The following is a 17129-nucleotide window of genomic DNA, read 5'->3' as shown; positions in this document are numbered from 1 at the left end:
GCAAAGGAACCAACAGATGGCAAGGGAAGCAAACAAGCAATGACGGCAAGAAAACGTGCTACAGATGCGGGAGTTGGTCCCACGACGCACGTGATAGAAGATGTCCAGCGTTCCGAGCCAAGTGCCTACACTGTGGCATCTTAGGCCACTATGAGAAAGTGTGTAGGAAGAAACAACCCAAGGGCATGGTGAAATGTGTCGACCAAGGCGAAGAAGATCAGGAGGAGGTTGCTGAGGAAGAGGTGGTCACCGTCTTATGCATATATGACCAGGTATTGAGCGTGGAAGGGAAGAGGTCAACAAAACCCGTCCTGGACATGTCAATGGGCGGGATCACCATCACGGTGGTGGCGGACACCGGATCTCCATTCACCATCGTACAACGGGCAGTGTGGGAAGAAGTGTTCAGACACAAGTTGGGCCCAGAGTTGGAGAAACTAGACATTCGGCCGGTCACCTACAATGGCGACCGCATTCCAATGGTGGGGTTCCGACGCCTGTTGTTCGAATTTAGGGGCCGATCAGCATGGTGCAAGCTGTACATTGCAGAGAGAGGACCCTCCGTCCTGGGATGGCTAGACCAGGGCGATCTAGGAATAAAGCTGGATCCAGGGGGAAAGGAGCAAATACTACTCACAGAGCAAGAGGAATGGCCGGACCTGAACAAATGGAAGGAGAACTACCCAAAAGTGTTTGGAGGCACGGTGGGAAGGATGGAGAAATTCCAACACAAGATTGTGCTCAAGGAAGGAGCCATCCCGGTAGCTCACAAAGTGAGGAACGTACCAATTGCGGTAAGAGAAGCAGTCCAGATGGAACTCCAAGAATTGGAAAAGAAGGGAATAATAGAACCGATCACCTGCGCAGAATGGCTGGCTCCATTAGTGGTTGTAATGAAGCCCAATGGGAAGGTCCGGCTCTGTGTGGACCTGAGAGAACTGAATAAAAATATCGTGGTGGAGAGATTTCCCCTCCCCAGAATCGAGGAAATGTTGGCCAAGACCAGAGGAGTAAGGTGGTACTCCACTATCGACTTGACCTCGGCCTATCACCAAATAGCACTTCATCCGGACAGCAAAAGCCTTACATCCTTCATCACTCCGTTTGGGTGCTACCAGTTCTGCCGCATGCCGTTTGGGCTGGCCTCGGCGGCTGTAGTCTTCCAGAAAATGATGCACCAACTATTCAGAGACTGCAAGGGCGTCCAGTATTTCCAGGACGACATCCTGGTGATGGGGTGCGACAGGCTGGATCACGATCAGAAGCTGGAAAAGGTGCTACAAACGTTGGAGAACAAAGGCCTTACAGCGGAGTGGACGAAGTGCCGATTGGGCCTGCAATCGGTAACATACTTGGGCCACGAAATAGGACAACAGGGCGTCACACCCAAGGCGGAAAACGTAAAAGCCATCGCTGAAGCACCGCCCCCCAAGAACAAGGAAGAGGTCAGGTCGTTCTTGGGGATGGCGGAGTACTACAGCAAGTTCGTGGTACACTTTGCCTCCAAGACCCACAACATGAGGCTGCTGACCAGGGAGAGCACTGCGTTCCAGTGGACACCGGAAGCCCAAGCAGAGTTCGAAACCATCAAAAAGGACGTCACAGGAGCTGTACCTCTCAAAGGTTACGACCCACAAGGCACCACTGTACTTACGACTGACGCCAGCGACATGGGCCTGGGCGCTGTACTCATGCAAGACCGAGGAAGAGGAGAGATGGAGACAATCAGTTTTGCATCCAGAGCATTGACGGATACAGAGAGCAAATACAGCGTGATTGAGAAGGAGATGCTGGCGGTGGTATGGGCCATGACGAGATTCCGGCAATTTCTGTGGGGTACCCGATTTCTACTCAAAACAGATCACAAGCCGTTGGTAAAGGTACTAACATCGAATGGACATGCCAGTGCCACACCCAGGATATCCAAAATGTCTCTAAAGTTATTCGAGTTCAGGTATGATGTGGAGTACATTCCTGGGAACCGGAACCGAGTAGCGGATTACCTGAGTAGAGCAGCTGCCATGGAGCCCGGAGAGGAAGACCCTGCAGGCAGTGGGGAGTTGGTAGCTCTCATAGAAGTTTTAAATAACAAAGCGAGAGAGTAAGGGATTTTACACTTTATCAATGTGAGTTTGAGAACTCCTGGTCCCCAGAATTACTTACAAAAACAATAAAGGAGTATCCACTCAAAAATAGAGAGAACGTAAAAATGTGTTCCTCTGGATAGGGGCTAGGGTGCTCAGTTCAGCACCATGTGCCTCAGCCTGTTTTTGGATAATACATATCCTTTTAGAAGACCCCTCACTCACCAACCTAGTTGGTGACATGCTTCATCATTGGGGTCCCACCCCATAGGCCGAGTGCCTATAGGGTGTGCTGCGACACCTGATTACAGTGGAGCTGGTTCGTTTTTTTCTTTTATATGTACAAGACGATCAAACAAGTGGTTTAAAAAGGGCCAACACTACTCACTGCAAGTAATTTATTCTTGAGTGCTTGAACCCTTAATTAAAGACGTGTTGCACCTATGCCTAATTAGGTAGGCTTCGGTGATATAATTAGTGTTTGATAAAAATAGCTAAGTGTGCTATGTGAAGTGTGGTAAATAATAAAATTTAAAAGGGTCTACATGTTTCAACCATCATATCATTAATTGGTTTTCGTCAGGACCATGTGACTGAACTGGGTGGTCCACACACGCTAAGGTGCGTCCTGCCCTAGTCCAGATTAGAGTGCACAAATTGTGGACTCGTGTAAAATAAGTGCTTATTCTTTTGTTCAAAGAAAAAACCTGTAAAAACAGGGAAGCAAAAGACAAACAGGACGGGGTCACATACTAGGGTAGACAATACATATACATCACATTTAACATATATAGCCATACCAAGTCAATAGTAGATGTTAATCCTGGGTTGGAACAGAGGGATTCATCTATTTTATTTACATTGCTACAGTGCTATAACAGGACTGTGGCTGGTCGCTACTCGGATAATGCCAAAGAAGTGGTGTCGACCTAGTTCTGGCATTTTTGTGAATAGCTCGTGAAAAAATAATAATAATCGGCGTGCTATGAGTGAGTGATCTCTACTTGTGATCACGAAGTGAACGGCTGCTGGAATATGTGGGCAGTCGTGACGTCGCTTTTGGTGAATTGCGACTGGTATTGTTTTTAGCTTACGCTTCTTTGCGGTATTGCCGCTTCATGGGCACCTGCACTTCCAAGACGGCAAGAGTCCGTCTCCTTCAAATCGTTATGTAGAAAGGAGGGAGAAAGGGAAAGGGAAAAATATGCCCGGTTATAGTTGTTGTGATCAATTGAATTTGTAGCCTTGCCCGTCGGCTTACCAAATCAAAAATACGAGGAACCTCTTGTTCCCGCATTAAAACGGTTGCGCATCACTTACTTGCTGCTTCTGTTCATCAGGCGGTAAACCTACTTGGTTCCGGCTGGTGGTGCCCCGAGGAGTAACCGGTTCTCACTGTGCTTACCGGTAAAGTATCGTTTGGAGCGCTTCCTGGTTGGGCGTGGCCGTATCACGTGGGGTAGTCACGTGACTCCGCCTTGGCCAACCAGGGAGCTCCGAGGGCGGCGCTTTCAGTTGGTGTCATCTGTATCTGGCAGACGTAGTCAGAGGGTGTCTCTTGTTTACGTTGCCATAGAAACCAATCGTTTACATGATCGATCGTTTCGTTGTAGTTTTTCGAAGGAAATTCCTACACTATTAGGGCTTAAATGGGGGTAGCTTCATAGCCAGTGCAAAAGAGAGGGGCAACTCGTAACGGACCTGCGAACAGAGTCAGGAATTCGACTATATTAACAGTATATTTATGAAGTCTTCATTTAATGCGATGTTCTGTGCAAATTTCGGTACATCATGATATTTCTTGTGAATAGTGAATCATGCCAATACACTATTCCACGGGATGTTATCATTCAAACCCGACTTGTGGGTAGACAGTCTGTACACCCATCTTTGCTCTTTTTCAAATAGTCTTTTAGTCAGATTCGTACCTGGCTTGACTTGCTCAATGATGGTCCATTCTAAGTCATCTGGTGTATGGCCTTTTGCAAGAAAATGCTCAGTTAGTCTTGTGTTAGTTTTTTGGCACCTGATAGTGCTTCTATGTTCTCCTATCCGGAGTTTTATTTTTCGGCTCGTCATACCCACGTATCTTAGATTACACGGGCATGTCAGCATATAAACAACATTCTCACTGTTGCAATTTGTATGACTCCTGATAGTCCAGGTTTTATTTGGTTCCAATTGCAACGTTTTTGTGTTCTTCGTGAAGGGGCAGACACTACAGGTACCACATCTGAAGTGGCCTGTCACTCTTGGTAAATCCCATAGCGTTGTTTGTGTCTCCCTTTCGGGGTTTGTCTTTATTGGTCTTGTGTTGACCACCCTGTCCTTTATACTCTGCGCCCTTTTGAAGCTGAACAAGGGTTTTTCCCATTCCAGGTTGCCAGTATTTAAGATATTCCAGTGTTTCCTTATTATTCGGGAGACATCATTGGAGATGGTGTTATAGGTAGTAACACATGTCAGGGGTATTTCTCCAGCTGCTTTGTTTGTATGTTCTAAGAGACCAGAGCGTGGTTGGTTCCGCGCACGTTTTTGGCTCTTCTGGAGAATCTTTTTTGGGTACCCCCGGTTCTGCAGTTTTTTTGTGAGATCCTCTGCCTGGTTCTTATAATCAGCCAGTTCACTGCAGTTCCTACGGAGCCTCAAATATTGCCCATAGGGTAGGTTTTCACGCAAAGGTCTCGGGTGGAAGCTGTCGAAGCGTAGCAAGTTATTTTTTGCAGTTGGCTTATGATGGGTCACAGTTGTTAGTTTACCATCTGTTTTTGTGATTGTTATTTCAAGAAACACAAGTGTATCTGGACTTTTTTCAAAAGTGAAGCGTAGATGTTCATCACAAGTATTTATCCAATTAAAAAAGGAGTTCAAAGAGTCCTCAGTGCCTTTCCAAATGGTCAGCACATCGTCAATGTACCTGCGCCATATTAAGATGTTTGAGCTATAGGGGTTTGTTTGACCAAGGATGTACTTCTCCTCGAAATCGTAAACATACAATCCCGCTATGCTTGGAGCAAAAGAACTGCCCATGGATGTCCCACCCGTTTGTAGGAAAATCTGGCCTTCAAACTCAAAATAATTTCTTTTGAGAGCCAATCTGGCACATTCTAGAACAAACTCTCTAGGGGTTCTTGACGTCCACTCTTCTTTTGCAAGGGCTCGACCTAGTACATCCAGTGTTGCGTCTTGGGGAATACTGGTGTACAGGCTTTCTATATCGAAACTCACCAGTATAGTGTCATTCGCAACAGTGAGTTGATCCAAAATTTGAAGTAAACTTTTTGTATCTTGGAGGTAGGTGCTTGTTTTTTGTACCATTTTTTTGAAAAATACATCACAGAATTGTGAAAGGGGTTCCAACACCGACCCTATGCCAGACACAATGGGTCTGCCAGGTGGTGGTGTCTTGTTCTTGTGTATCTTGGGGAGGGTGTAAAAATATGGAATCTTTTTTTCACTCCCGCACAAGAAATCAGCCTCTTGTTTGGATATAAAGCCTTCCGACTCGCCATGTTCCACTAGCGATTTTATCTCGCTTTCCAGATCTTCTGTTGGATCCACCGGTAGTCTGCGGTAGCTGGTTTGGTCTGCTAATAGTCGGAGACATTCTTTTTGATAGGCTGTGCGATCTTGCACTACAATACCTCCGCCCTTGTCTGCAGGCTTTATCACAATCGTGTCACAGTCTCTCAGGTTATCAAGGGCACTCCTTTCTTCCCTGGTTAAGTTCATAAAGGGTTTTTTTGGCGTAGTTGTCTCAATCTCATTAAAGACGGCCTGCTCAAATGTGGAAATTTCCACTGGAATCAAGTGTGGTGGTGGTAAGAACGTGGACTTATTCCTAAGTCCAGTTTCGTTCATGTCCAGGTTTTCTTCATTGTTAGTTTTTTTCTCAAAAAAGGCTTTCAATCGTAGTTTACGGAAGAAAGACGACAGTTCACAGTGCAACTTGAATTTATCAAGGTTAGCAGTGGGTACATACCCCAAGCCTTTGTTCAGTACTGAGTTTTCAGCCATACTCAATTGTCTGCTTGACAGGTTTGTTATCAAGTTTTCCGATTGCTTGGGCCTGCTTGTTGTGGGTTGTTCCTGTTCTTGCTCGCATTCGGATCTTCCGGTGCCCAATGTACTTGGCCCCCTTGATTCTGGGTTTTTCTTCTTCCCCGTCCTCTCCCGCCCCGGTACAAAAAAGGCGGTCTATAGGCATTCGGTTGGAAGAAAGGTTGCTGGAACGGAGGTTGCCAGCCATACATTCCCATATTTTGTGGGTTGTAGTAGGGATCAATATACCCTTGCATCGGTACTGGGTTCATGGGTGGCCAGTTGCCTTGTCCTCTACCCCGTCCTCGCCCTCGTTGTTGTTTAGTGCCTCCGCCACTCGAGTTAGTACTGGTGTTGGAGGTATTACTGGAAGCATTGCTGGAGGCGTCAGAATTATCATCTCCTTTTGACGGCGGTACATATTCAGGATCCGAGTATGGGTAAGCCTTTGTCATGGAGAATCTTTTTAAGTCTTTCTGAAATTTTTGTACTTTCTGTTGTGACAGGTTATCTTTATACTCTGTCATCTCCTTGTTTAGTTCGTCCAGCTTTTTCTTAAAACCTGTGATGGTGGTCTTCATAGTTCCTTCCGCCAGTTGGATATCCACCTGATTTTTTTCAGAGAGTCTTATGGCTGTCTTTAGGATTAAGACTATCCAATCGTGCGTGCAGTGCCACGCTATGGCTGCCCAGTCTTTCCGAAATGCTTCATCCTCAAGAAAAATACGTGGTGCATTAGAAACCAATAGCCCCTTGGGTGCCATGTTATTAGTTAAATATTGTTTGAGTATGGTTCCATGTAGGATGGTTCTGATTCTGTTTTTCTTCAGTTCCGTCAGGTTATCCCAATCTTTTGTCGTGGAAATGCTTTGTGCTATGTTCACATCCGCGAACACTGATAGATCACTCATAATTTCATCAATTTCAGCCGAAGTATATGACAGGCCCTGGTTCTCGGCCATGTTTACAATAGAAATTGCTTGTGTAGTGATATGGTATCTATTGTGTTAAGCACTCTCGCAGCTGTGCGCTGCCTAAATCTTAAATAACAAAGCGAGAGAGTAAGGGATTTTACACTTTATCAATGTGAGTTTGAGAACTCCTGGTCCCCAGAATTACTTACAAAAACAATAAAGGAGTATCCACTCAAAAATAGAGAGAACGTAAAAATGTGTTCCTCTGGATAGGGGCTAGGGTGCTCAGTTCAGCACCATGTGCCTCAGCCTGTTTTTGGATAATACATATCCTTTTAGAAGACCCCTCACTCACCAACCTAGTTGGTGACATGCTTCATCATTGGGGTCCCACCCCATAGGCCGAGTGCCTATAGGGTGTGCTGCGACACCTGATTACAGTGGAGCTGGTTCGTTTTTTTCTTTTATATGTACAAGACGATCAAACAAGTGGTTTAAAAAGGGCCAACACTACTCACTGCAAGTAATTTATTCTTGAGTGCTTGAACCCTTAATTAAAAACGTGTTGCACCTATGCCTAATTAGGTAGGCTTCGGTGATATAATTAGTGTTTGATAAAAATAGCTAAGTGTGCTATGTGAAGTGTGGTAAATAATAAAATTTAAAAGGGTCTACATGTTTCAACCATCATATCATTAATTGGTTTTCGTCAGGACCATGTGACTGAACTGGGTGGTCCACACACGCTAAGGTGCGTCCTGCCCTAGTCCAGATTAGAGTGCACAAATTGTGGACTCGTGTAAAATAAGTGCTTATTCTTTTGTTCAAAGAAAAAACCTGTAAAAACAGGGAAGCAAAAGACAAACAGGACGGGGTCACATACTAGGGTAGACAATACATATACATCACATTTAACATATATAGCCATACCAAGTCAATAGTAGATGTTAATCCTGGGTTGGAACAGAGGGATTCATCTATTTTATTTACATTGCTACAGTGCTATAACAGGACTGTGGCTGGTCGCTACTCGGATAATGCCAAAGAAGTGGTGTCGACCTAGTTCTGGCATTTTTGTGAATAGCTTGTGAAAAAATAATAATAATCGGCGTGCTATGAGTGAGTGATCTCTACTTGTGATCACGAAGTGAACGGCTGCTGGAATATGTGGGCAGTCGTGACGTCGCTTTTGGTGAATTGCGACTGGTATTGTTTTTAGCTTACGCTTCTTTGCGGTATTGCCGCTTCATGGGCACCTGCACTTCCAAGACGGCAAGAGTCCGTCTCCTTCAAATCGTTATGTAGAAAGGAGGGAGAAAGGGAAAGGGAAAAATATGCCCGGTTATAGTTGTTGTGATCAATTGAATTTGTAGCCTTGCCCGTCGGCTTACCAAATCAAAAATACGAGGAACCTCTTGTTCCCGCATTAAAACGGTTGCGCATCACTTACTTGCTGCTTCTGTTCATCAGGCGGTAAACCTACTTGGTTCCGGCTGGTGGTGCCCCGAGGAGTAACCGGTTCTCACTGTGCTTACCGGTAAAGTATCGTTTGGAGCGCTTCCTGGTTGGGCGTGGCCGTATCACGTGGGGTAGTCACGTGACTCCGCCTTGGCCAACCAGGGAGCTCCGAGGGCGGCGCTTTCAGTTGGTGTCATCTGTATCTGGCAGACGTAGTCAGAGGGTGTCTCTTGTTTACGTTGCCATAGAAACCAATCGTTTACATGATCGATCGTTTCGTTGTAGTTTTTCGAAGGAAATTCCTACACTATTAGGGCTTAAATGGGGGTAGCTTCATAGCCAGTGCAAAAGAGAGGGGCAACTCGTAACGGACCTGCGAACAGAGTCAGGAATTCGACTATATTAACAGTATATTTATGAAGTCTTCATTTAATGCGATGTTCTGTGCAAATTTCGGTACATCATGATATTTCTTGTGAATAGTGAATCATGCCAATACACTATTCCACGGGATGTTATCATTCAAACCCGACTTGTGGGTAGACAGTCTGTACACCCATCTTTGCTCTTTTTCAAATAGTCTTTTAGTCAGATTCGTACCTGGCTTGACTTGCTCAATGATGGTCCATTCTAAGTCATCTGGTGTATGGCCTTTTGCAAGAAAATGCTCAGTTAGTCTTGTGTTAGTTTTTTGGCACCTGATAGTGCTTCTATGTTCTCCTATCCGGAGTTTTATTTTTCGGCTCGTCATACCCACGTATCTTAGATTACACGGGCATGTCAGCATATAAACAACATTCTCACTGTTGCAATTTGTATGACTCCTGATAGTCCAGGTTTTATTTGGTTCCAATTGCAACGTTTTTGTGTTCTTCGTGAAGGGGCAGACACTACAGGTACCACATCTGAAGTGGCCTGTCACTCTTGGTAAATCCCATAGCGTTGTTTGTGTCTCCCTTTCGGGGTTTGTCTTTATTGGTCTTGTGTTGACCACCCTGTCCTTTATACTCTGCGCCCTTTTGAAGCTGAACAAGGGTTTTTCCCATTCCAGGTTGCCAGTATTTAAGATATTCCAGTGTTTCCTTATTATTCGGGAGACATCATTGGAGATGGTGTTATAGGTAGTAACACATGTCAGGGGTATTTCTCCAGCTGCTTTGTTTGTATGTTCTAAGAGACCAGAGCGTGGTTGGTTCCGCGCACGTTTTTGGCTCTTCTGGAGAATCTTTTTTGGGTACCCCCGGTTCTGCAGTTTTTTTGTGAGATCCTCTGCCTGGTTCTTATAATCAGCCAGTTCACTGCAGTTCCTACGGAGCCTCAAATATTGCCCATAGGGTAGGTTTTCACGCAAAGGTCTCGGGTGGAAGCTGTCGAAGCGTAGCAAGTTATTTTTTGCAGTTGGCTTATGATGGGTCACAGTTGTTAGTTTACCATCTGTTTTTGTGATTGTTATATCAAGAAACACAAGTGTATCTGGACTTTTTTCAAAAGTGAAGCGTAGATGTTCATCACAAGTATTTATCCAATTAAAAAAGGAGTTCAAAGAGTCCTCGGTGCCTTTCCAAATGGTCAGCACATCGTCAATGTACCTGCGCCATATTAAGATGTTTGAGCTATAGGGGTTTGTTTGACCAAGGATGTACTTCTCCTCGAAATCGTAAACATACAATCCCGCTATGCTTGGAGCAAAAGAACTGCCCATGGATGTCCCACCCGTTTGTAGGAAAATCTGGCCTTCAAACTCAAAATAATTTCTTTTGAGAGCCAATCTGGCACATTCTAGAACAAACTCTCTAGGGGTTCTTGACGTCCACTCTTCTTTTGCAAGGGCTCGACCTAGTACATCCAGTGTTGCGTCTTGGGGAATACTGGTGTACAGGCTTTCTATATCGAAACTCACCAGTATAGTGTCATTCGCAACAGTGAGTTGATCCAAAATTTGAAGTAAACTTTTTGTATCTTGGAGGTAGGTGCTTGTTTTTTGTACCATTTTTTTGAAAAATACATCACAGAATTGTGAAAGGGGTTCCAACACCGACCCTATGCCAGACACAATGGGTCTGCCAGGTGGTGGTGTCTTGTTCTTGTGTATCTTGGGGAGGGTGTAAAAATATGGAATCTTTTTTTCACTCCCGCACAAGAAATCAGCCTCTTGTTTGGATATAAAGCCTTCCGACTCGCCATGTTCCACTAGCGATTTTATCTCGCTTTCCAGATCTTCTGTTGGATCCACCGGTAGTCTGCGGTAGCTGGTTTGGTCTGCTAATAGTCGGAGACATTCTTTTTGATAGGCTGTGCGATCTTGCACTACAATACCTCCGCCCTTGTCTGCAGGCTTTATCACAATCGTGTCACAGTCTCTCAGGTTATCAAGGGCACTCCTTTCTTCCCTGGTTAAGTTCATAAAGGGTTTTTTTGGCGTAGTTGTCTCAATCTCATTAAAGACGGCCTGCTCAAATGTGGAAATTTCCACTGGAATCAAGTGTGGTGGTGGTAAGAACGTGGACTTATTCCTAAGTCCAGTTTCGTTCATGTCCAGGTTTTCTTCATTGTTAGTTTTTTTCTCAAAAAAGGCTTTCAATCGTAGTTTACGGAAGAAAGACGACAGTTCACAGTGCAACTTGAATTTATCAAGGTTAGCAGTGGGTACATACCCCAAGCCTTTGTTCAGTACTGAGTTTTCAGCCATACTCAATTGTCTGCTTGACAGGTTTGTTATCAAGTTTTCCGATTGCTTGGGCCTGCTTGTTGTGGGTTGTTCCTGTTCTTGCTCGCATTCGGATCTTCCGGTGCCCAATGTACTTGGCCCCCTTGATTCTGGGTTTTTCTTCTTCCCCGTCCTCTCCCGCCCCGGTACAAAAAAGGCGGTCTATAGGCATTCGGTTGGAAGAAAGGTTGCTGGAACGGAGGTTGCCAGCCATACATTCCCATATTTTGTGGGTTGTAGTAGGGATCAATATACCCTTGCATTGGTACTGGGTTCATGGGTGGCCAGTTGCCTTGTCCTCTACCCCGTCCTCGCCCTCGTTGTTGTTTAGTGCCTCCGCCACTCGAGTTAGTACTGGTGTTGGAGGTATTACTGGAAGCATTGCTGGAGGCGTCAGAATTATCATCTCCTTTTGACGGCGGTACATATTCAGGATCCGAGTATGGGTAAGCCTTTGTCATGGAGAATCTTTTTAAGTCTTTCTGAAATTTTTGTACTTTCTGTTGTGACAGGTTATCTTTATACTCTGTCATCTCCTTGTTTAGTTCGTCCAGCTTTTTCTTAAAACCTGTGATGGTGGTCTTCATAGTTCCTTCCGCCAGTTGGATATCCACCTGAATTTTTTCAGAGAGTCTTATGGCTGTCTTTAGGATTAAGACTATCCAATCGTGCGTGCAGTGCCACGCTATGGCTGCCCAGTCTTTCCGAAATGCTTCATCCTCAAGAAAAATACGTGGTGCATTAGAAACCAATAGCCCCTTGGGTGCCATGTTATTAGTTAAATATTGTTTGAGTATGGTTCCATGTAGGATGGTTCTGATTCTGTTTTTCTTCAGTTCCGTCAGGTTATCCCAATCTTTTGTCGTGGAAATGCTTTGTGCTATGTTCACATCCGCGAACACTGATAGATCACTCATAATTTCATCAATTTCAGCCGAAGTATATGACAGGCCCTGGTTCTCGGCCATGTTTACAATAGAAATTGCTTGTGTAGTGATATGGTATCTATTGTGTTAAGCACTCTCGCAGCTGTGCGCTGCCTAAATCTTAAATAACAAAGCGAGAGAGTAAGGGATTTTACACTTTATCAATGTGAGTTTGAGAACTCCTGGTCCCCAGAATTACTTACAAAAACAATAAAGGAGTATCCACTCAAAAATAGAGAGAACGTAAAAATGTGTTCCTCTGGATAGGGGCTAGGGTGCTCAGTTCAGCACCATGTGCCTCAGCCTGTTTTTGGATAATACATATCCTTTTAGAAGACCCCTCACTCACCAACCTAGTTGGTGACATGCTTCATCATTGGGGTCCCACCCCATAGGCCGAGTGCCTATAGGGTGTGCTGCGACACCTGATTACAGTGGAGCTGGTTCGTTTTTTTCTTTTATATGTACAAGACGATCAAACAAGTGGTTTAAAAAGGGCCAACACTACTCACTGCAAGTAATTTATTCTTGAGTGCTTGAACCCTTAATTAAAAACGTGTTGCACCTATGCCTAATTAGGTAGGCTTCGGTGATATAATTAGTGTTTGATAAAAATAGCTAAGTGTGCTATGTGAAGTGTGGTAAATAATAAAATTTAAAAGGGTCTACATGTTTCAACCATCATATCATTAATTGGTTTTCGTCAGGACCATGTGACTGAACTGGGTGGTCCACACACGCTAAGGTGCGTCCTGCACTAGTCCAGATTAGAGTGCACAAATTGTGGACTCGTGTAAAATAAGTGCTTATTCTTTTGTTCAAAGAAAAAACCTGTAAAAACAGGGAAGCAAAAGACAAACAGGACGGGGTCACATACTAGGGTAGACAATACATATACATCACATTTAACATATATAGCCATACCAAGTCAATAGTAGATGTTAATCCTGGGTTGGAACAGAGGGATTCATCTATTTTATTTACATTGCTACAGTGCTATAACAGGACTGTGGCTGGTCGCTACTCGGATAATGCCAAAGAAGTGGTGTCGACCTAGTTCTGGCATTTTTGTGAATAGCTTGTGAAAAAATAATAATAATCGGCGTGCTATGAGTGAGTGATCTCTACTTGTGATCACGAAGTGAACGGCTGCTGGAATATGTGGGCAGTCGTGACGTCGCTTTTGGTGAATTGCGACTGGTATTGTTTTTAGCTTACGCTTCTTTGCGGTATTGCCGCTTCATGGGCACCTGCACTTCCAAGACGGCAAGAGTCCGTCTCCTTCAAATCGTTATGTAGAAAGGAGGGAGAAAGGGAAAGGGAAAAATATGCCCGGTTATAGTTGTTGTGATCAATTGAATTTGTAGCCTTGCCCGTCGGCTTACCAAATCAAAAATACGAGGAACCTCTTGTTCCCGCATTAAAACGGTTGCGCATCACTTACTTGCTGCTTCTGTTCATCAGGCGGTAAACCTACTTGGTTCCGGCTGGTGGTGCCCCGAGGAGTAACCGGTTCTCACTGTGCTTACCGGTAAAGTATCGTTTGGAGCGCTTCCTGGTTGGGCGTGGCCGTATCACGTGGGGTAGTCACGTGACTCCGCCTTGGCCAACCAGGGAGCTCCGAGGGCGGCGCTTTCAGTTGGTGTCATCTGTATCTGGCAGACGTAGTCAGAGGGTGTCTCTTGTTTACGTTGCCATAGAAACCAATCGTTTACATGATCGATCGTTTCGTTGTAGTTTTTCGAAGGAAATTCCTACACTATTAGGGCTTAAATGGGGGTAGCTTCATAGCCAGTGCAAAAGAGAGGGGCAACTCGTAACGGACCTGCGAACAGAGTCAGGAATTCGACTATATTAACAGTATATTTATGAAGTCTTCATTTAATGCGATGTTCTGTGCAAATTTCGGTACATCATGATATTTCTTGTGAATAGTGAATCATGCCAATACACTATTCCACGGGATGTTATCATTCAAACCCGACTTGTGGGTAGACAGTCTGTACACCCATCTTTGCTCTTTTTCAAATAGTCTTTTAGTCAGATTCGTACCTGGCTTGACTTGCTCAATGATGGTCCATTCTAAGTCATCTGGTGTATGGCCTTTTGCAAGAAAATGCTCAGTTAGTCTTGTGTTAGTTTTTTGGCACCTGATAGTGCTTCTATGTTCTCCTATCCGGAGTTTTATTTTTCGGCTCGTCATACCCACGTATCTTAGATTACACGGGCATGTCAGCATATAAACAACATTCTCACTGTTGCAATTTGTATGACTCCTGATAGTCCAGGTTTTATTTGGTTCCAATTGCAACGTTTTTGTGTTCTTCGTGAAGGGGCAGACACTACAGGTACCACATCTGAAGTGGCCTGTCACTCTTGGTAAATCCCATAGCGTTGTTTGTGTCTCCCTTTCGGGGTTTGTCTTTATTGGTCTTGTGTTGACCACCCTGTCCTTTATACTCTGCGCCCTTTTGAAGCTGAACAAGGGTTTTTCCCATTCCAGGTTGCCAGTATTTAAGATATTCCAGTGTTTCCTTATTATTCGGGAGACATCATTGGAGATGGTGTTATAGGTAGTAACACATGTCAGGGGTATTTCTCCAGCTGCTTTGTTTGTATGTTCTAAGAGACCAGAGCGTGGTTGGTTCCGCGCACGTTTTTGGCTCTTCTGGAGAATCTTTTTTGGGTACCCCCGGTTCTGCAGTTTTTTTGTGAGATCCTCTGCCTGGTTCTTATAATCAGCCAGTTCACTGCAGTTCCTACGGAGCCTCAAATATTGCCCATAGGGTAGGTTTTCACGCAAAGGTCTCGGGTGGAAGCTGTCGAAGCGTAGCAAGTTATTTTTTGCAGTTGGCTTATGATGGGTCACAGTTGTTAGTTTACCATCTGTTTTTGTGATTGTTATATCAAGAAACACAAGTGTATCTGGACTTTTTTCAAAAGTGAAGCGTAGATGTTCATCACAAGTATTTATCCAATTAAAAAAGGAGTTCAAAGAGTCCTCGGTGCCTTTCCAAATGGTCAGCACATCGTCAATGTACCTGCGCCATATTAAGATGTTTGAGCTATAGGGGTTTGTTTGACCAAGGATGTACTTCTCCTCGAAATCGTAAACATACAATCCCGCTATGCTTGGAGCAAAAGAACTGCCCATGGATGTCCCACCCGTTTGTAGGAAAATCTGGCCTTCAAACTCAAAATAATTTCTTTTGAGAGCCAATCTGGCACATTCTAGAACAAACTCTCTAGGGGTTCTTGACGTCCACTCTTCTTTTGCAAGGGCTCGACCTAGTACATCCAGTGTTGCGTCTTGGGGAATACTGGTGTACAGGCTTTCTATATCGAAACTCACCAGTATAGTGTCATTCGCAACAGTGAGTTGATCCAAAATTTGAAGTAAACTTTTTGTATCTTGGAGGTAGGTGCTTGTTTTTTGTACCATTTTTTTGAAAAATACATCACAGAATTGTGAAAGGGGTTCCAACACCGACCCTATGCCAGACACAATGGGTCTGCCAGGTGGTGGTGTCTTGTTCTTGTGTATCTTGGGGAGGGTGTAAAAATATGGAATCTTTTTTTCACTCCCGCACAAGAAATCAGCCTCTTGTTTGGATATAAAGCCTTCCGACTCGCCATGTTCCACTAGCGATTTTATCTCGCTTTCCAGATCTTCTGTTGGATCCACCGGTAGTCTGCGGTAGCTGGTTTGGTCTGCTAATAGTCGGAGACATTCTTTTTGATAGGCTGTGCGATCTTGCACTACAATACCTCCGCCCTTGTCTGCAGGCTTTATCACAATCGTGTCACAGTCTCTCAGGTTATCAAGGGCACTCCTTTCTTCCCTGGTTAAGTTCATAAAGGGTTTTTTTGGCGTAGTTGTCTCAATCTCATTAAAGACGGCCTGCTCAAATGTGGAAATTTCCACTGGAATCAAGTGTGGTGGTGGTAAGAACGTGGACTTATTCCTAAGTCCAGTTTCGTTCATGTCCAGGTTTTCTTCATTGTTAGTTTTTTTCTCAAAAAAGGCTTTCAATCGTAGTTTACGGAAGAAAGACGACAGTTCACAGTGCAACTTGAATTTATCAAGGTTAGCAGTGGGTACATACCCCAAGCCTTTGTTCAGTACTGAGTTTTCAGCCATACTCAATTGTCTGCTTGACAGGTTTGTTATCAAGTTTTCCGATTGCTTGGGCCTGCTTGTTGTGGGTTGTTCCTGTTCTTGCTCGCATTCGGATCTTCCGGTGCCCAATGTACTTGGCCCCCTTGATTCTGGGTTTTTCTTCTTCCCCGTCCTCTCCCGCCCCGGTACAAAAAAGGCGGTCTATAGGCATTCGGTTGGAAGAAAGGTTGCTGGAACGGAGGTTGCCAGCCATACATTCCCATATTTTGTGGGTTGTAGTAGGGATCAATATACCCTTGCATTGGTACTGGGTTCATGGGTGGCCAGTTGCCTTGTCCTCTACCCCGTCCTCGCCCTCGTTGTTGTTTAGTGCCTCCGCCACTCGAGTTAGTACTGGTGTTGGAGGTATTACTGGAAGCATTGCTGGAGGCGTCAGAATTATCATCTCCTTTTGACGGCGGTACATATTCAGGATCCGAGTATGGGTAAGCCTTTGTCATGGAGAATCTTTTTAAGTCTTTCTGAAATTTTTGTACTTTCTGTTGTGACAGGTTATCTTTATACTCTGTCATCTCCTTGTTTAGTTCGTCCAGCTTTTTCTTAAAACCTGTGATGGTGGTCTTCATAGTTCCTTCCGCCAGTTGGATAACCACCTGAATTTTTTCAGAGAGTCTTATGGCTGTCTTTAGGATTAAGACTATCCAATCGTGCGTGCAGTGCCACGCTATGGCTGCCCAGTCTTTCCGAAATGCTTCATCCTCAAGAAAAATACGTGGTGCATTAGAAACCAATAGCCCCTTGGGTGCCATGTTATTAGTTAAATATTGTTTGAGTATGGTTCCATGTAGGATGGTTCTGATTCTGTTTTTCTTCAGTTCC

The sequence above is a fragment of the Lissotriton helveticus genome, chromosome 9 (assembly GCF_964261635.1).
Source record: "Lissotriton helveticus chromosome 9, aLisHel1.1, whole genome shotgun sequence".
Lineage (NCBI taxonomy): Eukaryota > Metazoa > Chordata > Amphibia > Caudata > Salamandridae > Lissotriton > Lissotriton helveticus.
This window is presented reverse-complemented; position numbering follows the sequence as displayed.